Raw genomic sequence first — 26,204 nt, forward strand, 5'->3', positions numbered from 1 at the left:
GTTCAGCTAGTGAATTATGGCCTGGTTTTCGACAGGATAAACTTTGCGGTACGCATGTTCAGTTCTGGCGGGTGGTCTACCAGGATTTAGGCTTTGTCACCTGTCATTGTGGGAAGCTTCTTCCCAGTTTTTGAAGACAGCCAATTGCTGGTTTCGGTCCTGGCTAGGGAGGTTGACCCCTCTTTCACAAAAAGCATCCAAGATTTCATTTCCCTTTACACCACAGTAACCAGAGTAGTTCCACCGTATTGAATCTATAAATAGAGTTCAAACGGTTCCTGTATTCCTGAATGATTTTCTAGGTGATCAAAGGACTACTCAACGCCCTCAATCACCCAGTTTGCGCCTTGAGGATCACATAAATTTCGGCTTGAAAAACCATTGCATATTGTCCCAAAGACTTCAGAGGTATTCAAACTGGCATTCCAACATCGGCCAGAACTACTGCTCGGCACATTCAACGCTTGCCTGATAGATGGCATTTTCCCTTCTCGTTGGAAAATGGCGAGGCTTGCGCTGATCAGTAAAGGAAAAGGCGACCCTGTGTTGCCGTCTTCATACCGCCCACTTTGTATGCTTGACAATGCTGGAAAAGTGCTAGAAAAGCTTATCAGAAGTAGACTCGCTGAGCGATGCGCGCTGCCGTAGACTTATCGCCACGGCAGTTCGGTTTTAGAGCAGGGAGGTCCACAGTTGATGTTGTCATGCAAGTCGTGGATGCCGTTCGATGAACGAAGGTACATTGCCGCCGAACTCGATGGGTGGTGCTCCTCGTAACGCTTGATGTTAGAAACGGTATATCGGTAGGATATTCTAGATACACTAGAAAATAATTTCCACGTGCCGAACTATCTCTTGCGGATATTGAGGGGCTATCTGAGAGATCGTTCCTTGCTCTATGAAACGCTAGAGGGTCAGAGGAGGATGGAGTTCACGTGAGGGGTAGCGCAGGGATGCATCCCAGGGTCAGACCTCTGGAGCGCTACCCTATGATAGTCTACGTAAACTCAACGTGCCAGAAGAGTCGCGTCTGGTCTGTAATGTAGATGATCTCGCGGCGCTTGTTGCTGGATGCAATGTCGAACAGGCGCAGAGCAGACTCGGCATATTGATACGATGGGTAAGCGGATGGATGACTACTCATGGTTTCAACCTTGCACTGGAAAAACCGAAGCAGTCATTTTGACTAAAAAGAGAAATCCAACCCTGAGTCCCATATCGTTCGGCGAGTAGATAATGACGGGTGGAGCCGTGTTGCCCATTACGTTCTTCTCGTTGCAAAGAAGATAGAACTCGCCTGGTGGAGCACCGAACGGCAGGGGTTTCCTTGCACAGACAGTTCCCTTCCCTTCCCTTCCCCATTCGTGAAGGAAATTTGATTTCAAGGCTCCGTAAGGTGGGAAAGTTCGGGGACTAGCCCGAAGTAATGAGACAAATGGTTCCAGGCTAACTCTCTGACGATGGGGAGATGTTTAGTTGCGTGCCGTTGCGGGAGTGCAAAATTCTGTGCGTAAAGGCATTCACCTATCCCACCCAAAAAAAAAGAAATTTACCGCGTGGCTGAACCAAACTCACATCAACTCACCGACGTTGATAAGTCTGGACAGCTCCGAGGATTTCCAGTGTATCGCAATGGGTATCAGTCACTCCTAATTACCTATGTAGAGTGCAGGTATAATGCCAACTAGTAGATTAGAACTAGTTGCTGGATTACCCCGAAAACGCCACCCCCAGTACCGTGAGGGACGACTCTTGAAAGGACAAAAGGCCCCTTTTATAGACCTCAAAAAGGTTGTAATTAAACCCTATCCTGTCGAAGAGAGAGAACTGCAAGTCGCTGTTTTAAGGAATTGTGTGTTCCCTGTCATCGCTGCGATGGAGCCATAAAGAGGTAAAACACCTTATTTCTACCGGTCGCTAAACGACTTGATCCCGGATCTTTCTTTTGAAACTCCTTTCGGATGAAACTGACTACTTGAATTACACATCGACCAGCTCTAACCGATGAAAATCTAGGAGCGTGACCCCAAGGCATATCAGGAAATTAAATACAGCTCTGATACCGCCTCGGAATTTAGTTTAGATTAACTACCATTCCAGCAATCCAATAGATAAGAACATCGGTGTCCGAAAACAAGTACGTAATTAAACTGATTTTAACCCGCATTAGATCGCGGCCCTAACATTGGTGGAATGAAGGGGGTCTGTCAGTTTTGACTGTTTAGATGGCCGGTGATTGAATGAAAAATGATTGGGCCAACCGGCCAGATATGCTTATTGAGGCTGTAAGCGAGAATTTTATGGGCATCTTTATCGCTGGTGAACATTCTTACGTTCAGAATTGAACTAATGAAGATGGCTTGCCGGTACGTGAATGGGGCTTTTAGTTCAACTGGCTGCCGGGTGCATTGCGGGTTCTTCCGGTGTAACTGACAGGCCGAACTGACCGTGGATGGCATTGTCCATTTTTCTCACAATTTTATGTTCTTTTTTTTGGATATAGGAGCCTTAAACTTGTACCAACTTTGGTGATATTTATTAATGCATTGTTAGACTTTTTTCAAGCTTTTATTGCTTTTGTTTACTTTCTCTGATAACAATTTGATAAAATCTTTCTATTTTTCATATTGTTATCTGCTACTCCTTTCATTTTCAGCGTCTCTGTAATTTGATATGAATAATTAGTAAATTAGCGGAAATATCCATTAGAAAGTAGGTCATCTAAGTTTTATTGCTGACTAACATATCTCCTGTGATAGTATGAGCATTTATTTATCTTGTGGGGGTGGCATTGTGGGCTGGAAGCTGTTTGGATGTGGGTGATTTTTTTATGGTAACTAATTAGTACTTGTTTATCTGAAATTCAGTCCATAAAATCAGGCTGTAAGTTCGCGATTTTCATGGTCTTCTTTGTAGTGATTCCTTCTGTTTATGATGATAAAAACTGCCCCAAAACAAACAAATACGAAAGGTAAAAACAGAAAAAAACTTTCTCTGCAATTACACCAGTGCGGATGTATCCAACAAATACTTGTATATCCGCACGGGCATTTTATTTTGTTTACAATTGCTGAATATGTTGATAAAACGCGATTCATTTTCAAAGCGACAGTGAATAGCGCCAAGAGAAATGTCAGATACGCAGCCAACTTTTTCCCCAACTTTTTGCATGGCGAGCGAAAAGTAATGTTGCTGAAATCGAGGTCAAAGCCATGCCCACATAAAGTTTTTTTTTTTCCACCGCGGCCTCTTTAATTTTTCATCACATTGAATTTCATTTATGGTTTCTTACCTGGTTGAGCATAAAATTCAAGTTTTGCACATTATTGTAAGGCTTGGGTAGTTCACACCTTGTTGGTGTGGTTTTCATGGTTTTCTTGTGGTTGCGAACCAGATATTGTTCTTGATACGAACAGAAATCTGTGTATGGATGCTGGGTTTGTTTCAAGATGAATACTGATTCTGAAATTCAGGGAAATGAATTTAATTTTTAAAGATTATTTATCTTAGATGGTAATTTGTAAGTGGCTGAGAGATAGTACATAAGAAGAATGTACTGGAGAATATTCCGGAGTCTGCTAATCGAAAGTCATCAACTATAAGTATTCAAGGTTTATGCTCAATATTAAAGCTTGAATTAGATCTACGCGCCATCATAGTCGACCCACTGAAAGGCGCTTCAACTCCGTTCACGACTTTCCGAGGTGACCGCACTCCTCCTCTACTGTCATCTCGGGACAGTGAGTCCCATTGCATGGCGTAGCCAGCAATGGAATTGTCAAGTCTCCTTAATGTGTGACCTATCCACTGCCACTTCCGCCCTCCGATCACATCCCCGACGGGTAACTGGCATACACCTCAGCTAAGTTCTTCATTTGAGATAGTTTCAGGTCAGCGTACTCCGATAATCGATAATCGACAACAGTGACTGTAAGCGTTAGAGAGAGAGATCCAATACAAAAAGAAGCTTTATTTCGTTGGTAACATCAAATATGAAGAAAGGAGCTGCATTTAATCAGCGGAGAGTAAGATAAGCCAATCGAGGTGTAAAGGACGAAAATTAAGAAAATGAAAATAAGGCAGTAGAAGCCTTTGATAATCAAACCTTCAAAACTCAGGTTTTCGTGGCTTAACATTGGCGATTTGTAAAATATGCACTGAGCTGCGGATGGTATTGTATATTCGGACTGAAGGCGGTCAAATGGTAGTATAGATCCCAGGGCCAAACGTGGATTGGTACCTAAAATGGTGCATAAAACCTTGGAAATGCCTGCTGAACCAACACCAACAGCTCTACTACCAAATCTTATCTCCACCTCCACGTGGTGATTGCTGGGAGTGCCTTTTTAATAAAAAGCTGCACATGAAGAAGGATAATGGCCCGTGCCTAAAACCGGGACAGATTGTGCCAACTGGTCCTCCAGGTTGGGGGTTGGGTAGGGCTGATAACCGTACACATAAAACTAAAATTACCAAGCCACGGACGGAGCTTCGGACAGAATGGATTTTACAACGATGAACCCGGCAACGAAAACGAACATGCGCTCCATGTACTGACTGAAAGTTGCTCAGCAGCTAGGTGATACCCAGTCCCATTATAAGCTTGATGTAACAGCTTTTCAAGAGATGCGCTGCACAGGGGGAAGAGCCACCATAACATATATTATAGCGGCCATCCAGTAAACCATGTACTCGGAGTAAGCTTCTTAATCAGCCAAAAAATGAAGCATACTGTTATCGGCGATAAGTCCATCCCCATAGCTTACATAACGATACCATTACGGACTGTGGATTATTCAGTATCGCATGAAATGTTCATTGGAAGTACCTGGCTTGCGCGGAAAGTAGCCCACAAACAAACTTGAGTTTCTCCTGACGGTGTGTGTTCCGGGCTCGAATTACAATACCACCTACAATCCCCTCTGACAATAAGGTTAGAGTGAATACTGAAGCCATTCACAACAGAGCCCTCCGTAACACCTATAAAGGGGAAATGGATGCCGCAATGATCGTAGCTAACAGATGTCCTGGGGATGAAGCGTCAACAAATGATCTTCACAACCACCTGAAGAGCGTTATCATTGACATGGTTACAAACGTACTTGGCCTCAGCCGCAAGAAAAGTCGGAACGGCTGGTTCGATGACTAATGTAAGCTAGCAATGGAACGGAAGAAAGCTGCATACCAAGTAATATTGTGTTCTCAAAAAAACGCGGGCACGCGCAAAGACTTATCACGAATTCCGTCGAGCGGAGAAGTGACCATATAGACGGAAGAAGGAAGCCTGGGAGAATCAACAAATCTGTGAACTCAAAAAGTACAGGGAGCAACCGCACCAGGCGCGGAAGGTTTACAAACAAATCACCAGGAGGAAGCCTTATATACCTCGATGCTCATCCTGCCGAGACAAAGAAGGAAATCTGATATCCGACAGATGGGTTGAATATTTTGATGAACTGCTTAACAACCAAAATATCGGCGAGGTTGGGATCCCGCCAACTGAAGACGATGGATAAATACTACCACCACCAAGTTTAGGAGAAACAGTCTGTGCAATTCATCGGCTTAAAAATTATAATTCGTCAGGAGCCGATGGAATTACAGCCGAATTGGTTAAATATGGAGGCGACCAATTACACCAAGCATTCATCAACTTATACTCAAAATGTGGAACAGCAAATCAATGCCTGTCGACTGGCAACGAGGGATATCACGCAGTGCAGCAATTATAGAGGTATCACGTTGCTGAGTACCATCTATGACATATTCTCCGCTATTTTACCCGATAGTCCCATACGCCCAGAACATCATTGTTAGAGGCTTCACTCCAGGCAAATCGGCAATATATCAGATTTTCTCTCTGCGGCAAATGATGGGAAAACCGCTGGGATATGGCTATCAGTTGCATTATGTTTTCGTCGGCTTTAAGGTCACCTAGCATAGCCAGAGTAAAACTATACACAGCCATGAAAGAATTTGGTATCCAGAAGAAATGCATAAGACTGACTAAGCTAGCCGCTTATTCTATATGGATGCACGGAAAGTATATAAGGGGAGTATTTATGGTAGAAAAAGAGGACGAGGCGGACCCTGCCGCAGGTGGAGCAATGGCGTTGCTCAGCAGGCAGCTTTTACGGATATTGAATTGGGAGACTGTGTTGATAAAGATAATTATGATGAAGCGACATGTGAGATAGAATAACTGAAAACAGCACGACCAGCATAAGAGCAAGTTGGCCACCAAATGTGAATTCCACAATTCTGTCGTTTCTGAATTTTAACACTTATATGGCTACCATTTTCCCCGGCAAGGATCTTGATCAGTTTGCTTCGATCTTACTTCTGAATTTTTACGAATTTTCCCATCTTTATCCATAGTCCCAGCCTAGTGCTCACGGGTGACGAGGTGGCAGAAGGGGCAGCAACCCTGTCAGTTGAGTTCACATCAAGTGGCCAAGGGGAATCCCCACGTGGTGGCACAAAAACGCTGTATTCACATTTACTTACGAGTCGTGTTTAAAAGGGGGGGTCTTTGGATAGACCTTGCATCCACCTGTATGAGCGATTGTACCTTTGAATTCTGTTTGAGCTTTCGCAGTTTTTCCGGACTTATCCTGCGCTCTCGCTGAAAGGACACCGTGGTTTCGTGAAACATCGATCTACTGCTTTAAACCTTTTGGTCTTTACCAACTTCGATGCTAAGTGCCTTAATTCAGGAGGTAGATGCAATTTATATCGATTTCGCCAAAGCCTTTTATACCGGAGATCTTCCCCCTCTCCAATCATCTCCTTTGGCTTACCTGCTACGTCTCATACCGTTCCCAATTCCACACTTGACCCCCCACTATGCCTGTTTTTTATCAATGACCTCCCCTTCTTCCTCACGAGTCCATATTTGCTGCACGCTGACGACTTTAAATTATTTTCCTGCGTTTCGTCTCGTCTGGACTAAGAGCACAGTCCAACCTTGGTATATAGGTCCGTTACTGCTCGATTAAAAAGCTGACACTGAATGTCAGTAAATGCCACTGGATCTTCCAACGCCCTGGAAGAATTCTGGATATCCTAACACGTCTAGTTTAAAATACTGCTTTCCTTTGCAAAGGATTATTGTTTTTTGCTTAATGGCTTACACTGAGATCAACTTCCGAAAGGAAGTATGAACAAAACTTTCCCTCTGACGTTATCTATGGTGGTAGTCTCGTGGTCGGAGGTTCGTTTGACTCTGGAACTTTTGTGCAACGAAAGTTCCTTTTTCTAGCGCATGGTAAATGCCTGGACAAACAAACCTGGTACTGTTTTGATTTTTAACCCTAGGACTTTTGTTTTGGGGCCATCGCAATCACGCCACGATTTTAGGCAAATAGGTTTCACTTGACATGGCCGCCTTTTATGCATCACCTTACCTCATGGCAGATTCGATGTTCTTTGGTACAAACTACCCCTTAACGTGGTAGTCTGTTGAGGTCGTCTGTCACTCCCGGCATTAACTACCCTCGCCCTCTTCAATTGCCACTGCCACAGTGGCGACGACTAAACCTCTTACAAAATTACTGCACCTTCATTCACCTTGATGTCATCAATATAAATTTTGATTTTTCAACCGCCCGCCCCCCCTCTTCCTCAAAAAGGTTCGGAAGGATATGCGCAACAAAGGGGTAGTTTGGAGCCTGGCACCTTATATGCGGGTGACTGCTACGAATTTTCTGATGGGTTGGAGATTGATGATGGTCCTCTCCTTTTTCTTCTCCGATGGTGGTATGGTATTGCGGTATGAAAATACCACCCTTTAGAGGCGTCTCAACTTTTTAAAAGAATGACCACCACAGTTTTTTAGCAGGCTGGAGAGTGGTGACGTTCATCTTCTTTTTCCATCCTCTTCTTATCCTCTTCGGAGGTGGCATTGAAAATTAAAAACTTCTGTTATCTAAATATGGGGCATTTAGAAGAGTCACAACTTTTTATAGGGAATCGCTGCAATTTACTACATCTCCGAGGAAGGAGGACCATTCTAATTTTACCACAATGGTGTAAAAAAAACCATTTGAGGTGGCTTTAATATTTTTAAAGGGAATGATCCGCAGAAGTTTCTAACCGGTTTGAGGATAGGCAATTACACCTTCTCCCTCCACATACTCTATGGGGTTAACACTCAATCTTTACCGATTTTAGCTGCCATTTTGGTGAATGAGCCGTGATCTGCATGTGTTAGCGTCCCATGTCGCTAAGTTCTTCAATGTGGTATTTATTTGCCTTCGAAAAAAAAAATTAAAGTGATGCTAATTGAAATATAGGTCTCAGAACATATTCTACATATTCTGATAGATGTTCAAATTAAATTGTCTATTATTACTACATTTTAGAAATTTATTAGTTCGACCATCGAAGTTAAGCTTTGTTGGAAATTACAACTATTTGGATGGGGGCCAATTAAACTTATTTTTACTTTTTTATTATCTCCTCTCTTCTAAGTTTTAAAATTACCTACATTTGATTGCAATATGTAAGTAAAAAATTATGGAAGAAACCCTAATTAGGTTAATTTTGATATACAAATACTGCGCTGGGATGCAGAGAAATTTAAAATAAATTTAGAACTTTATTGCGGTTTGCATGTCACAATGAATCGACCATGCTTACAACCCACCAACTGTGGTTGCCATGACGTTTCAAAGTCACATTGAAATTAATAAGCAATTTGATTCCTGGCTCCTGAATCTGGTAAATACCTTTCCGGCTTTTGGTGGTCTGATTGAGCTCAACCAATTCTCCAATGGCTAACCATAGAATTTGACGGCAATTCCAAACCATATTCATCTTTGAAATATATTAGGTGAGTGTATCAAGGAGGCCACTGTCTCGAAGCAATTTCCATCAACCTGTTTGGCGTCGGAAACTGAAAGTCGTTAGGCCAGATACAAAACCGGCAATGGCGTTCATTAGTGGTTAATGAGTATGCAAGCTATTTTGCTGGTGAAGACGCAAAGACCTAGTGAACAGAAGTAGTTGAATAGGTGGATGCTTGCTCTGTGGTCAATGGCCGTTTAATTGACTCATAACCAAACCGTAAATATTTGACGGTGCAATTAACTAGTCAAGATACTCTAACTGTACGATGGTAATCGTATGGAAATGAGTGATTTTCTGAACAAGGAAGATATTGTAAAGTACGTTTGGTTTGGCTCAAAGAATAGGCTATAATCGGTGAGTTGGCTATTAAAGATAAGCCAATCAGGGAACAATTACGTTCTGCAGAGCTGAATTTAACTGGTTTTCAAGGAAAATGGCCATCGAATGGTTAAATAAATAAAACGTTCTTGCACCTATAATTGTACATATAATTAACATGGTTCTGATAATCCCTTTTATCTTAAACTTGTGAACTGGAAACCATTATATATATCTACATACTCATCCTTTCCCTATAGCGAAGAGGAGCAATATGCTCCAGACGCCGTCGGTATTACCCATTTTGGTTCATCCCAACTCTGAACAGGGAGTGACTTATCAAGTCAACTTAATTGGACTTTGAGTAACACTCAATGCTGTATTTCGTTTGTCATTTATCGAGTCACAGGTTCAGATGTAGCTTGTAGAAAAGGGAATTTGCAGAGTCTGAACTATGTCTTCTCAAACATACCGCAAATGTGCAATCCAAAATAAATCGCTGTGGACACTGTCCCTTCTAAATAAATCACTATATTCGACTAATAGTGCTATCAAGGGATTAAGGGTGAAATCCTTTTCGCTCAGTTTGTACAGCATTCTGGTATCTTATTAGTCTAGAGAGGCCTCTACCAGTAATTCAGAGGAAGACCCGACAGTTCCCGCTAACGAGGACCTGCATATTGAGAAAGAAAAACAGAATATCAAACAGCTCTGCGAAGAAGTCGACACAAACCCATTCCCAAAGGTCCTATCCTCCTTTTTTTAAAAAAATAATAGCTGATCCTTTGAGGAATACTAACACATGGAAAGCAAGGTTTAGGCGACGCCCCCAATCTGAGAGAAGACTGGTAGTATAGGGAATGATAAGGCTCTAGGCGGATGGAATTCTGGCAAATGATGAACCATTTTAACGACTGCCATAAGTGCGTTCAACTTAGTTAGTTGAGGGCCGTATGGGTTTTACAAGGCTCAGTAATGGAAACTGTACTGGGAAATATTCTCGTGCTTGCTGTTCAAGAAACGACCAAGATTATCGGCTTCACAAAGAAGTTCATAGCATGACGCCCGGAAGATGCAGAAATATATGCAATGGAGATATTAAAAGTCCTGGCTGAAGAGAACTTGATTTGCAATATAACTCTCAACATTTAACGATCGTCTTTATAGTTCAGAGATTTTTTAACCACGCTGACAGCGGACGTTGCGAATGCCCATTTGAGCGGTTGGAACTTTGGTTTCAGGAGAAATATCATATAATACCTTCACGCCAACTGGTTAGGAAAGAAATTCCACACTATGGAAGAATATTTTGAGATTAGATCGGTCAAGAATTCACCTGAACCCACCTGTTCTCCAAAGCTAGACGAAGCCTTAATGTTTTTCGATGTCCTGGTCCGAGTATCCCGTTCAAACAAGAAACCGCTTTAATAGAGGACTGACTTCTTCAACAACATTAGGTAAGGTAAAACTCATGTATTGCTATAGATAGTCAAAATCGGTATGGAGGAAAGCTATTTTACTTGTAGGAAGGGTGGGAAGGGGCTGGCGGTATTATAAATAGTTAAAGGGGCCCTAATGGAGAATCTTCTTTCCCCGTTCATAAGTAAAATCTTCATGTTCAATCTGGAAACGAAGTTAGCTCTTCGGATGGCAAAGTTTTAGAAGAGGCATGTGGGCGATGCCTGCGCTATCATCAAGAAAAATTATGTGGAAAAAATTAGCGTTTTTATCGAGAAAAATTATATGCGTTCGGCTTCCTAACAAGGGAAGGTCAATTACTTTTCTTGGACCTGTTGTTGAAGAGGAAGCAAAAAAATTAGACATACAAATGTGCAGGAAACCGACGGATACCAAACGCATTATCATCAGCGCAAAGTTGCCTCAACCACGTGATTCACTGGATGCTAACTTTTTTGCCATTTCCTCGGAACGAATGATGAAAAAGACGAAGCATATTTTTGAGGTCGAATGGATACGCTGACCACACTATCAGCAGCTTGATTAGCAAACGAGAGATGATGCTCCCAGAGTACTAGCGTTCCTAAACTTAGCATTTCTCCAAATGCTATAAACTAGATAATTCAGTTTTTTTGGGGGGCAAGGGCAGGCATTTTGACAGGGAGCGTTGGATTACTGCAACGGCACCGTTGGATTACCAACTAAACACTTCCCCGTCTTTAGATAGGTAGTCTGGAACTGCTTAATACATTACTTTGGGCAAGCCCTCCAACTCCTCCGGCATAGGGAGCCTCCAAGTTAGGGAATTCCTTTCATTGGCGAGAGGGGAGCAGCGAAAAGGAACTTTCAGTTCAATAAATCCTTTGCACACCGGTCCCTCCACTGGTTGGGCTCAATATCTTCTGCAACAAGAAGAGCTCCACCGTAATGGACATCAAAACTTCATTTGCCAGTGATGCTCAGTATCTCTCTGAGAACTTTTCCTGGAAAAAGTTCCACCTGCATAAACTTGTCGAATCTCATACCTTTCACAAGAGAAAAGGTGTGATTAGCGTCGTTCACCACCTCATTGAAGAACTCAGATTTAGATGATCGTGCCTTGTGCAGGTAAGACTGAAAACCTCCATGCCCCCTAGAATTTGGATGAGGAAATAATTAATTTAACCATTCTTCGATTCAATCACACGATTTGCCAAGATAATTGTCACTCATTTAGTGAATTTTGTCATTTTCCAGTAACAGAAATCTTCCTATGATATTCCATTTCGTTAGTAGATGCCTTCTCGTTCCTTAGCAAGTGGGCAGCGGGGATCACTCCGACGATCACCGTCAGAGCCGGCTCAGAGGCAGAGCGATAGGCAGACCCCACCTGCAATGCTCTCTGCCTCTGCACTAGGACAAGGCACTTACAATACACTTCCCTGCACTCATAAGGATATATCTTATAGTAGATTTAGGTTCCCAAATTTTCGTCAGCAGTCAAACCCTAGCTATAGACGAAGCTCTGCTGCTTTCAGTTGCTCGAAAAAGCTCATCTTCGAGTCGAGCATTAGCCCAAGGTGATTGGAAGTTGGTTTTACTTCTCTTTTTAGTGTAACTACTCCGGTTTTTTTCAGTGTACGGCTGAAACCATGAGCAGTCATCCATCCAAAAAAATAACTGACGTTTTCGTCCAGAGCAGATACAACTCATCAGATGCTGCCTCACCTTTGCCCTGGGAGCAGTGTGACCGAAAATGGGCTACAGGCGTTAATCGCCAACACGGCACGAATGCGAATTAGATCCACCTGAAATCCGTCTTGTATATTCAGACCCAAACTAGGTCGAAGCAAAATTATTTTTGTTTGTCAAACACTTTTGTTTTGAATTTTTGGGTATTTAGCTCAAAATGAGGGATCTGTGGACCAGTGTGGAAAGAAGTTTCTTCCCAATTCATCCGGTCCAACATCAACTGGATGCGGACTCAGGACCCCCTCATTTTTCAAACAAAAAAGGCATCCATTCGCTTACTCATCGCATCAGTATAGTAAGTCGGTTGTACCTAGCAATAAGTGTCGACCATGTGCCACCTTTCCGGAATGTTGAGTTTTAGCAGGCTATCCCAGCAAGCGTTCTATAGATCCGGTCTTAATGTGGATCTCTGTGCTACCTCCGACGTAGTTTTTATCTTTCTCTGGCTTTTTTGCGCCTCATAGAGCAGGGATCGATAATGCTTACATATTAGCAAGAGATAGTTCGGCACGTGAAATGAGATCGACGGATGTGTGTCTCAGTTCGATGAACCGCATCCACGACTTCCATGACAGCATCAATCGTCGATTCTCTTGCCTTGAAACCAAACTGAGGAGTCTTCTACAACGGTTGAAGTTTTCTAGAAAGCTCGGAGTTAGTAAAATTGGACTGATTATACAATTTTGGGGGCGGGGTTCAATTTTCTCCTATGGCTCGGCTTTCCTTCCTGCGACCTTGCAACCACAAATATTGCTAGCTCCCACACGAATAAGCGCTTCACAGTCTTGCAAACTTGACTACCACTCTCCTTGCAGTCTACTGCCGCCTAAGAGCCTTCAGGATGTTGTAGTAAGCTTTAAGTCCAGCTCATGCGGAAGTTACAGCAGGCATTTTTCAACTAACCCTAATTCAACCACATAGCACTGAGGAAGGTGTATCTTTATTTTGAACATGTCCAAACTCCTGGTAATCGTGCCTTGCCAACTTCTTTATCACAAAAAGGGATGTAAAGAAGAAATCCAGGCGTGGGGCCAAAATTATGTCGGGGTGCCTATTATCCCCTTTATTAAGGGTCCTATTCCGAGGTCCTGGGAAAACCAGGGAATCATACCTTTTCCTTATCTCTCGCCAGGCCTTATTGCAGATATCGTATAGGATACCTTTCCACTAGCTTCTGGAAGCCAGCTTTTCTGGAGACAGCTTCTTCACATCTGTGGGAATAGAATCTTATATCATACTGTTCGAAGAGGTCTCGCTATCCCAAGATATGTGATTTGTGATGGTATATTTAGGGGTTTAATATTATTTCCTTGTTATGGTGGTTATCCTCGATCCTTTCACTTCTTAGATATATGTAGGTCTGCCTAACTAATTTCTAGGGATATCTTGTTGCAATGACAAATCGGATTGGTGATGATCAAACGACCATGCTGATGCCCTGAGATGACCAAAAGGGAAGAACTACCATAAAATTCTAAAGGAAAAAAGAATCTTGAGGAATCCTCAATCCTTTAATTGTCAACTCGCTTATTCAAATCATCTGTCATGATTAATATGGGTTTGACGATGGTCGAACGACCATCCTGAGTGACCGAAGAGTGAGGGCTATCCCAGAAACCTAAAAAGATAGCGAAATGGACCGTGAAATTTCGCCCGCATATATTAAAACTACATTGAAGTGTACCGTCGACATGTGCTTGCATGACTCTATGCCTGCCAGGCTCGGAAATGTCGGGGAGTCCATCGAATACTTCGATTCTTCACGGGTCATTATACAAAAATTCACATGTCCTGAAAAAAAGAGATAAGACTGATTTCACAGTTGTTGGGCGACCACTCTGCACCTCAGACTATGTAGGGTTTGATAACCTAAGTCATCTTTGCGCAGTTTCCGTATATTTAGATGACTTGCTGCTGATCACAGAGACCTTCGACCAGCACTTGCTGCTCCAAAAAGAGGTGGCTGTCTGTATGAGACGCATTGACTTGGCATTGTACATACCTGCTCAGTCAGAGGCCTTGCTTAGTCGGTAGAACATGGGGCACTTAATCCTAGGGTCTTGGGCTCGGGTCCCACGTTGGGCGTCCAATTTTCTTAAGTTCTGACTAATTAAATCAAACGATGATAGCCTACTCCGGTTTCCAACTGCGTTTCGGTGTGAAGGATAGATAAACAATAGTTTCTCAACATTTTCCCCAGCTGAGATCCACGTGCATTTGACTTGATCATTCAAGTTTGAGGTTTCACGCCTTTTTTCAAAGAAGCAAATGTACCTATACCTCTTTTTCCCTTTCCTATATATATTCCCTCTATTTGACGTAGAGAAGAGTTCCCTATTTTGTCCTCGATAGTATATTTCAGGAGCTGGTCATTTCCAGCGTTTAACTTTGGGACTTAGTGTCCTGTAAGTGATTGCCTTTCAGCAACCTCTGGATCTACGAACCTTTGCAGTTTTGAGGCTCCAATGGCATTTTGGTTATCCGTGAGTTTAGCGAAGGTTGTTTGAATAAGAGAGTTGACAACTTAGGGATTGGAGAGTCCTCAGGATTAATTTTTTTATGTTTCTGGGATAATTCTTCCCTCTTAGTTGTCTCCAGCCACTCAAGACCGTTGTCTGACCATCAGCAACTCCATTTGTCATTACATTATAGCGCCACCTTCTCATAAACCTTACGCAGGTAGGAATTTAGACTCCTTAAGACATCTGAATTAATTAGCAGTAGGGGAAGTTCTCTACGTTCTCCGGATAAATCTACTCTTGGATCGACATCGTAATCCATGTGGCTTCGCCATCAGATCATGAAACTGTTAAAAAGAGGTCTATCTATATCTCCCTCAAATCCTTCGATTAGGTAGATGCCCCCTTTGTGGGCCCGTTTCCAAGTGGAATCTTAACTCCTCGTTCAATTGCTGTGCATTTTGGGAAGAGAAGTGTAGTCCCAGGTTGAATAATGGTACCATCTACCATTAGACTGTATAGTTTCATCAGTCACGGAGTCCTTTCCAGGAATCAATGAATACTCTGGAAAACATCATTGCCGGTTTGGTTTTCTCCCTCTCAACCCAGTTAAGAGAGATGAGGAAGGAGGTAATTTCTGGAAGTCTTATTCATGAGCTGGCGAATAGAGACTTTATCAAATTTAGATTCATTGATTGACAACTTTCACCCCAAATCAGGATTTTCTCCCTACGAGTCTGATTGTAAGTTTTTCATGCGAAAATTAACTCGATGTCATTTTTATCCGTTTACAGGAGTGCTGAGTCTTGCGGTATAGAGAGATAGGATCAAGACCCATCATTAGAGCGCTCTGATACGAAATTACGTGCGGATGTTAGCAGACGAGTTACCAAAAAATGGCAGTGAATAGGTCATAAATTACAGTAAAAGCAATTTCGTTAACAATACCAAAGTAGTCTCAAACTCAAGGTGCATGGAGTAGAGTTGAAGTCCTTAGTTAAGAATGAACATCAATGAGGGTCAACGTGATTTATCACTTCAAGTTTCTCAGTAGTTTCCTTTTGTCAATCTAAGTATTGGAGGACAGACATTTAGGACTCATTAGTCAAATTGAAATTCCAGACAAAACAAAGTAATCTGAGTTCATTAAACTCGCAACTTCACTTTTTGCCAAACAATAAAAGTCACGCTTTAATCCTCTTTGCTGGCCTAAATTCATTTCAAATAATTTTAAAGTCCTTTTCCTTTGAAGTTTTAATTAAGTGTACCATCAAACTTCACATCATAACGTAAAAGACCTACATAAATATGTTCAGCCATACAATATACATTTTCCAGTGAAATCTCAAGCTTTACTAAGGACATGCGCTCTACCAGCAAAGTTACAAGTTCAAAGTCCTTTCGCAATGTTAGATTTAATCCCCGCATAGGACTTTTTCTCAAACAGTACATACTGAGACGGTAGACAGGCGGCAAAGTTGAGAGTGTGGGAAGTTTGGCACATTGGACAATGAATGCTTTCACTATATGTCTGGGAAATCTGTCTGGACTTGTTAAATGATAGATACAATCGCATTTGACTGCGTGACTACAAAATGACTATTGGAAAATTTGTTATTATATCATATATTTCATTTTATTGACGAAAAGCGGTAATAGGGATAATATTGTGGGTGTATTTAATATTTATTGACCTCTGGTGGGAGGCTCACCCTTTTATCAGCCGACGATTTTATACAAGTTATTTTCAGACAAACTTGGTTGATTACTTATGGATATCTTTTCTAGGTGTTGTTGTTGGGAGCGAATATATGAAAAAGTTTAGAACGATATTTTCCAAGGCGGCCTGTTCTGATTATTGCATAATTCGGCAAGTCCTAACACGATCTCCTGCGGTGGTTGCTGGAAACTGTCTTTGGGTGCGCTCGAGTGTCTAAGTCTGGGTGCTAGGTTGGTTGACGAAGTCATGCTGTGCAATAGTCCCAAAAAACGGTGGCGAAATGAGGAGCGAGGCGGAAGACGAACCAGCGGCTTCCAAACTGGAAAACACTGCCGTCAAATTGAACCTAGCAAATATCAGTCACAGTACCACAAAACCGTCGATGTTGGGGGTTAACTAAGGAACAAGGGCTGACAAGAATGGCGGCCACCAGAGGCCAAAGAAGAAGCAAAAATCCGCTGGAGTCCTGCTCAAGAGGCACTATCGGAGGACTATCCATATTCTGAGCAAGATTGCGAAGAATAAAGAGGCCAGTAATTTCGACGAACGGGATGAAAATAGCAAAGGACATCGAAAACACAGTAACTTTCAACAATCCTCTAGGAGGCGAACACTGAACCTAGGCAATGGAGGACATTAACCTACTCGGGTCGGACGCTGAACATCAAAAGGCTGCTACATAAAAATGGATTCAGGGTCACTTCGACCAGCATACCTACTTAGGACCCGGTTACAATCAGTCAAGGACAAAAAAGAGTGTACTGAAAAAGCGGCCTTAATGACATTTCCTGCCCAAACTGCGACAAGATTTATGTAGGGCAAATAAAACGGCTAGTCCACACGAGGGTGTTAGAATATATAAAGGAGGACGAATCCGCGAAAAATAAGTATAACCCACACTTAAAATGCGCGGTTACCAGACATAAAATAGAGCATTTTGTCCCCGAAATACGTATGTGTATACATTTCCAAATACTTTTAGCCAATAAAAAGGAAAATATCTTCAAATGCAAATTTCTCACAGCAAAGGATTATCGCGGAATACAACAACAAACGAATAGAGCCAGAAAACAAGAACAGCAGAGTATACAAGAGCTCGGAAGCATTCTCCACAATCAGGGAACTAGCTGCCGAAACATGTACTATGAAACCTTTGAGCGATTTGGCCAGCAGTCACTTGTGAACTGGTGCTCGAGGTGTGGACCAACGTTGAGGCCAGACTGTCTGACATGATCATTGAACACCTGCCAGACGCCAAGGGGGTGATGGCAATGTACCTCTGTCATGATTTCTCTCGGGTGGTTCCTGAGTACCATGTCAACATCCGAGGAGCGCAGGGCTTTCATCATTTCGTTCTTCACTAAAGTAAGCAACATTTGGGATCGGTAGAGCGCATCCGGTTGCCAAACATCCATAAAGATACGGGCAAGTTAATCTAAACCATTTCAAAAACCGCATAAAAGGAAAGCTTCTGGAAGCACTAGAAAAGGCAGACTACGAAGTGCGGTTCGTAGCCAAGAGCGCATAAGTGAAAATGTTCCGCTCCCCGAAGCCGGACGACCTGGACCCCATCGATGCTTTCAACAAGCTCTTGGAGTATATAAATCCGCAGTATTCAAAGTGAGTTGGTCTCCAAAGTAAATATTACAATATGTTCCACACTACAAGGGACACTGATCAGAACAGACCTGGAGCATGTATCCTCGTCAGGAAGATACTGCAGGCTTTTCTGTGTCCGGACTGGGTGCCACCAACCTGATCGTGACTAAACTAGCGGCTTGCATGGCTCACTACCGATTAGCTCCTTCAGCAGAACTAGAACATCTGATGTCGATTGTCGCGCCAAAGAATGCCAACCTGCTGATACGCTCCGCCGACAATCTAAGGCAAACGCTTTGGGGCAGTTTGGAAATCAACGAAGTAGGTTAGTTTCGCTTTGATTTTGTTATTAGCAGAAACCTATCGGCAATTCATCAACCTTTTATTTCCCCAACTCGGAGAACTGTGACATTCTATTAACCGTCAATGGAACTTTCGAGGAGGAGAACTGGAAAGTGCCTGACCAGAAATCCTTTTTAGATCACAGATCCATGACGATCGACTGAAGTTTGGTCAAGTTGTCGAGAGCAAACTCATTGGTGCTATGGAAAAGACATTCAAAACTGTCTTTAAAATTTCGTGCCCTGCAAAATAAAGCAATATACTCTAGCTGCCTTTCTGGATATAGATGGAGCATTCAACAACGTTCGTGCCATTAAGGAGGCTTTAACCAAAGTAGGATTGGAAGGGTGGCTTACGCATTGGATAGTATCCAGGCTAAGAAACAGGATAATTCAATGATCAGATTGGGAGCTAGCCATTTGAATAGAGCCATCGGCGGAAGTCGCTCCAGGGTGCCGCCATCTCCGCGGGGCTCTGTTTGGCAATGATGGATGAACTAGGGATAGGAGAAGAATCAAACCGTTGGCATATGCCGAAGATTCGATGATATTGGTGTCATGGCTGTTTCCCTTCGTTATAAATGAAACCATGGAGAACGCGTTGGAAAAGATGTGCGGCATAAATTTAACTAAGACGAAGTTGATGTTATTTGCTACTAAGTCAAGGGTACAGGAACTACGCCTCTCACGGCTAATTGGCAAAGACTGTCAGTTTTCCTTCAACGTAAAGTATCTGGACGTGATCCTGGATCCTAAGGTCAAATGGAAATTAAACAGAGAACTGAGTAAGTAGATGGCGAACTCAGGACCATTCAATACTAAACAAAAATAGAGTTGTCAGAATTAAGGGGTTGCGAAGTTCTGTAAAGTCTTCTTTGCCTGCAAGGTGATCCTTGTAAAAAAAGGCCAAGTACTTGTGTGCCGTGGGCAAACTTGTTATGGGAAAATCTAGGTCGAGGTGGAAACTATACGAGCCCTACTCCACCTAATTTTGTTCAAGGAACTATGGAATGAAGTTGATCACAATGGCGGATCAGCTGCCGAGGGTATCACATTGATGAGCTTAATTTGCATGGGGGAGTCTTGGAGATGTACCCCAATGATTAATCAGCATCAAGCCGTCGCATAGTTTTGAAAGGACTCAAGTATCTCTCAAGATTCAGAGAACATGTAAAGAAAAGTAAGGTGATGAAGGTAACACGATTAGGACAAATCAGGGGCTTCTGGCTCATTTAGGAATCCCCGCAGGTATATTGACTCCTTTGTCGCCTAAATGAACACCTTTGGTTACCGACAACGCTATGGTCCGCCATTTCTTTTCAATGTCCGTTTTATATGCTTGGACAGATTTGAGAAGGTGACACTTGATCGTTTTAGAGCGGTAGAGGTCGATTGTTGGGTATACGGTGTAGTGGGATTACTACGTTCTAACCTTCGCGTGTGTCTCCTGATCATCGTGTCAATGGTGGGGCTGGTGTATAAAGACTCTCAAGCCCAGGGAGGTCAAACGATAATCCCGGACCAGCCTATTAGCGCTAACAGGATCCTTGAAGAGGACTTGATGCTCCGCTAACTGGCTTGTATACACTGGAACACATTCTGAATTTTAAGCATTGATTTCATACAGTTTAAGTTAAAAGGAGTCGTTTCTGCAATATTAATTCTTTCAGCTAAGACCGGATAACTTTTCCTCTGAGTCACGAGATCATAGCCTCGTGCACCGAATTTTGGGGAGCCAAGTTTAGAGCTTCTACCAGAATAGGAAGGTGGAGGGAGAATTTCCTGACAGGAAACGTTGTCAGTGTTCAGCCTAGAGGTAAGTACAGAGATTTTAGAAGGATTAGTGGTAATCATTTTGACAAATTTGGGGGGTTGACAGAAGTCTTATTCGCCACCACAGCTATCGTTGGCTCACTGCGCACAACTTTAGAAACTAAGTTGAAGCAAGGTCCTCCAAGGCAGTGTCAGGATAAACCTTCGTTTGTGCAGGTGTTAGGCTCGGATTAGTAGCTTTTCTTGTTTTTGGGCCATTTGCCACCGGTTTGGTTTCGACCACCATTTTTTCCTACTTAGGATTTCTTAGGACCCCAACTGCAGTCTTCTCAAGTGGAAGATCAGGCGGACGGCCATGTAATTGGTTGATATTTAGCACCTTCTTTAGTATATGCAAGTTCTATTCAAGGCCCTATCACGTTTTTCCTCATCGTTCCCGTTACCCTTAAGTGCTCCATGAACTACGTACTGATCCTTGTCCTTGTTTGTCCCATATGTGATAGGTTTTTATGATTCTCACTCACTAATTCATCATTTTCCTGTATTTCTTGGGTGACCTCTAACTTCAGGGGTGTGACACTTATCTTAAGATTGGTCACATTTGGATAATCTTTTTTTATATCACATGTAATCACTTTTTCTGCTCGCAAAACAGTTCAGGCTTTTTATCTGAGGAGTGGAAGTGGACAAGAATTTCAATATCACAATTTTTAGATGAAAGGTGCTTCCCTGCGGGAGCAAGCCTGACGAGGGAAACGGGGTGGTAAACCACGGGGACTGAAATTTGGAACATATATATTCTTTTGAGGCCTATGATCTTACCTATATTTTATACACATACCAGCATTTGTATATTGATGACCGATTTCTCGCAGCAGATGGTCCCTTTTTCTCTTGTACATATATCAAATTGGTGTAAAATACAAGTACTTTATTATTATTATTTTGTTAAGGGAAAGTCGCACCGCGTCCTTGAAGAACTATTGTGCCCCTTTTACTGGTTATATTGTACCTATTGATCATAATATCTCAAGCAGGCCTATAACCGTTAGGAACTTTAGTATGTTCCCTACTTCTAGATCTTTCAGCTTTGCATCTGGTATTAAGTGTTCTCCCAGATGCCTCGACCTACTTTGCACAAGTGCCGGACCCTGTCCCAGGACGTGTATAGAGTTTTCGTCATACTCCTCACAAAACCTGCAGGCAGTGTCCAGATATCCCTAGCTTCCCTAGATGATACTTCAGCCAGTGAGAATTTCCACTATGATTTGGAGGTTCTTTTTGGTGAGGTGTAAGCAATCCTTTGTGCGTATGGGTTCGTATCCCCCAATAAGCACCCTGGACTGCTCCATCCCTGGTAGGCCCGCCTAGTATAGTTCTCTTAACCGTTCCTCTTCATTTCTTAGAGTCATAGCCATGAAACCGTTTCCGATTCCACAGAATGCTTCTGGCCCGTGTAAAGGCGTCCCTGCTCCCTTCTTGGCTAGTTCGTCCGCTGCCTCGTTGCCTTCCAACCTAGCATGGCCTGGAACCCAGTATTCAGTCTCCCAAGGCATTTCCATGCCAGTTTAGAGTTCACCTGGTTGGTGCCTTGATCGCCGCTTGGCTATCGGTGAGAATAGTTATGTTCTTCCCCCTGTAGTTCCTTTGCAGATTAAAGGAGGCACATTTGTCGATGGTGTATATCTCCGCCTGGAATATACTATTATGCTTTCCTTCAAAAATAAGCCCTCTACATATGTAGACCACTTCAATTCTTATTTAATTTACTTAAAAACCATTTTTTCTTATCAGTAGAAAGTGTGATTTTTATGAATAAGTAAATCTTGTCAGCATGTTCTATGAAACTGGAGCAATGTGATAAGATTAGATTATTCTTGTCATTATTGTTATCTACATCTTTTTTATAACTACCTACATCGTTCTTACATGCGGGCCAAAATTACTCAAGTTGAATTACTGAAATAAACCACAGATTAACAAGTATTTATTGACACTAATAGTCGTGAGTGCATAACTGATAACTTGCTGAAGTATGCGTACACGATCTTATGGGGGGAGCGGAAAAATCTATATCTACATATGTCTATCAGTACTTTATACCAACATTGAAGCGGTTGTTCAAGATGTGAAAATTGATATCGATGGATATGAATTCTTGATTTGCATTTTCATTCCACACTACGTATGTCGGCCCCTTTGTTGAATATGCAGCACTTTCAGTGTGGATAATTTACTGATCCTACATATGTAATTAAGGGACATTTAGATATTTTCACGAAGGAAGAAAACATCCGAGAAGTCAGCGTCGACTTACACACAATTATTCGCCGGGTTTTCATCGTTTACATTCCAACATACATAGTTGCTGCGTCCGTTACATGGATTCCATCTAAAATCAAACTTTATACAAATTTGACGAACAAGGGTACATACCCCAATGCTGCAGCGCCTTCAGTTCTGCCCTTTTCGTCCACCAGTTTTAGGGGGTCAATAAAGGCCCAGCAGTGCCTAGAGGAGACTCATTAGAGGGCCACTAGATTCCCTGTCTGATGGGGTCCAAGCATTACCAGGTTTTCCTCGGCCAAGAAAGAGAGAGAGAGTTTTTACCCGACTATGCCGGGAACGGGAGATATCTCGAAAAAATTGTGGTCAGAGGACCCGGCTAAAAGCGGGGAAAATTCAAAATTTCCACGGCCCCCCGGTCGTAAAAATTGGGAAAAATGCAAAATCGTCGGATTTCGGTGGTCGATGGCTTTCTCGAACGGGGAGGCGACCCAGATTCACGAAATGCAATAATTTTCAAGCTACGATGACGGGATCGCGAGATCTCGCGGAAAATTGGGGTTTAGAGGGGGGGGGGGGGGGGGGGGGGAGACCTGGCCGAAATCGACCCCCGGGTCGTCAAAATTGGCAAAAATGCAAAATTGTTGGTTTGCGGTGGGAGATGCTTCGTTCGAACGGGGAGACGACCCAGATTCCTGAAATGCAAGAATTTTCACGATGCCGGGATCCCAAGATTTCCCGGAAAATTGGGGGTTGGGAGACCTGGCCGAAATCGAGAAAAATTGAAAATTTGCACGACCCCCGGGTCGTAAAAATTGGAGAAAATGTAAAATCGTCGGATTTCGATGGTCGACGGCTTGTTCGAACGGGGAGGCGGCGTGGATTCAAGAAATGCAAGAGTTTTCAAGCTACGATGCAAGATATCGATATCTGCACTCCAAGGGCCTAGCAAAAATCGAGGAAAACTGAAAATTTCCACGACCCCCGGGTCGTAAAAATTAGCAAAAATGCAAAATTGTGGGATTGCGGCGATAGATACCTCGTTCGAACAGGGAGGCGACCCAGATTCACGAAATGCAAGAATTTTCACGCTACGATGCCGGAGACGGGAGATATTGCGGAAAATCTGCACTTCGAGGACCTGGCGAATACCAAGGAAAATTGAAAATTTGCACGACCCCCGGGTCGTAAAAACTGGCAAAAATGCAAAATTGTGGGATTGCGATGGGAGATACCTCGTTCGAATGGGGAGGCGACCCAGATTCACGAAATGCAAGAATTTTCATGCTGCGATGCCGGATCGCAAGATATCGCGGAAAATCGTGAGTCGGGAGACCTGGCCGAAATCGAGAAAAATTGAAAACTTTCACAACCCCATTGAGGTGAGTCATTCTTTGATTTTATTATTACTTCAAATCTATCGGTGTGTAACAGGGGCAGTACACCAACCTTCCATTTCCCCTGCTCGGAGAACTGTGACGGTTGGGAGGAGGTCCTTGATATCACCCTAATAACCGACAACGGGATTTTTAGGGTGGAGGACTGGAGAGTGTCTGACCAGAGATCCTTCTCTGACCACAGTTGGATACTCTTCAGTTTAGATCTCGCCGCAGAGGTCTCAAAGCCCTTTAGAGACCCCAGGAGGATCGACTGGAGAAAGTTTGGTCAGGTAATTAAGAACAAACTCTCCGGTGCGCAAATTGGTAGGATTGGCACGACGGACGAACTGGAGTCAAAGGTCGGGGTTCTGGAGAAGGCATTTGATACCGCCTTTAAAGTCTCGTGCCTTGCTAAGTACAGCAAAAAGACCCTGCCACCGTGGTGGAACGAAGATCTCTCTAGTCTCAGGAAGCTGACCAGAGAAATCTTCAACATCTGCTACAGGCAAAAATGCTGGCAGCCATACAAGGACTGCCTGAAGAAGTACAAGTCGGCCATCAGGACCGTCAAGAGGCGGTTTTGGCTGGACTATTGTCAGAATATCGAAAGCACTAGTGAATCCGCGAGGCTCAGTAAGATTCTGTCCAAGGAACATAAGAGCCCATCCTTCCTTAAAAAGTCGGAAGGCTCCTGGACGGAATCTTCTAGCGAAACCTTGGAGCTGCTAGTTCAAACGCACTTTCCCTACAGCGAGGAAGACTGTGAGTCAGAACCGTGCTTGGAGGGTTTGCGGCAACCTCAGCTGTGCAAGACTATCAAATCGGTAATTACCGGGGATAGGATCGGCTGGGCTATAAACAGCATACAAATCTCCAGGCCCAGATGGCACAATGCCAATCATGTTACAGAAGCAGCAGGAAAGGGTTGTGCCGTGGCTTGTTGAGATTTACCGGAGCTGCATCTCTTTAGGATACGTACCACAGTCCTGGAGGCGTGCACGAGTGGTTTTCATACCGAAAGCGGGCAGGCGCGGTCATGAGTCCACGAAGGACTTCCGACCAATCGGCCTGGCCTCTTTCGTGCTGAAGACCCTAGAACGCGTCCTGGACAGTCACTTAAGGACGATTATAGAGAGAACGCCTTTCTCTAAGTCCCAGCATGCCTACCTTAAAGGAAAATCCACAGAAACCGCCCACCACGAGGTAATTGGCACGGTTGAGCGGTCGCTGCAGTACAAGCAGTATACCCTAGCTGCCTTCTTGGATATAGAGGGAGCTTTCAGCAACGTCAGTTCCAACGCCATCAAGGAAGCCTTGACTAGTATTGGATTGGAGGGGTATCTCACGCATTGGATTATATCCATGCTGAGTACCAGGATAATCCAGTCCGATCTGGGAGGCAACCACTTGACCAGAGCTGTGAACAGAGGCACGCACCAGGGTGGCGCCATCTCACCGGTACTGTGGTTAATAGTAATGGACAAAATTTTACGTACATTGGGCAGCAGCGGGGTGAAGGTGGTGGCATATGCCGACGACTTGGTGATATTAGTATCAGGGATGTTTCTGTCCATTATGAGCGACATCATGGAAGGAGCATTACGAAAGGTGTACCTGTGGGCCGCAAGATGCGGACTCAGCATAAACCCAACCAAAACGCAACTGATGCTATTCACCACCAAGACAAGAATACCTGAATGAACAAAGATTGGTTCTTTCCTCTAATGTAAAGTATCTGGGTGTAATCCTGGATCCTAAGCTAAATTGGAGGTTGAACATAGAACTGAGGGTTAAGAAGGCCTGTATAGCCTTCTATGCCTGTAAGACAACCTTTGTAAAGAAATGGGGTCTTCGGTCGAGGATGGTTCTCTGGATATACACCGCTGTAATGCGTCCGATCCTGACATACGGTTCTATTGTATGGTGGCAGGCTTTAAAGAAAAAATACAATAGAGCGAAGCTTAATAGGATTCAAAGAACTGCGTGTGCAGGTTCTACGGGGGCTCTGCAGTCCTGCCCGGCAGATGCTCTCAATGTACTCCTGCATCTCCTCCCCTACACCTCCACATCAAATATGTCGCAGCGTGCAGTGCCGTCAGACTACGTGAGTCCGGATGCTGGACAGCGAAGCCCTACGGCCACAGTAACATCCTAGATGAAATACCTCGAGAAATCTGGGCATCCCCCACGGACTATGTCACACGCAAGCTGAACTTCACGAGAAACTTTGCTGTGGACCTTCCAACCAGGGAAAAGTCCAAGACCGGCTGCGTGTTGCAGGACTATGACA

The sequence above is a fragment of the Hermetia illucens genome, chromosome 2 (assembly GCF_905115235.1).
Source record: "Hermetia illucens chromosome 2, iHerIll2.2.curated.20191125, whole genome shotgun sequence".
NCBI lineage: Eukaryota > Metazoa > Arthropoda > Insecta > Diptera > Stratiomyidae > Hermetia > Hermetia illucens.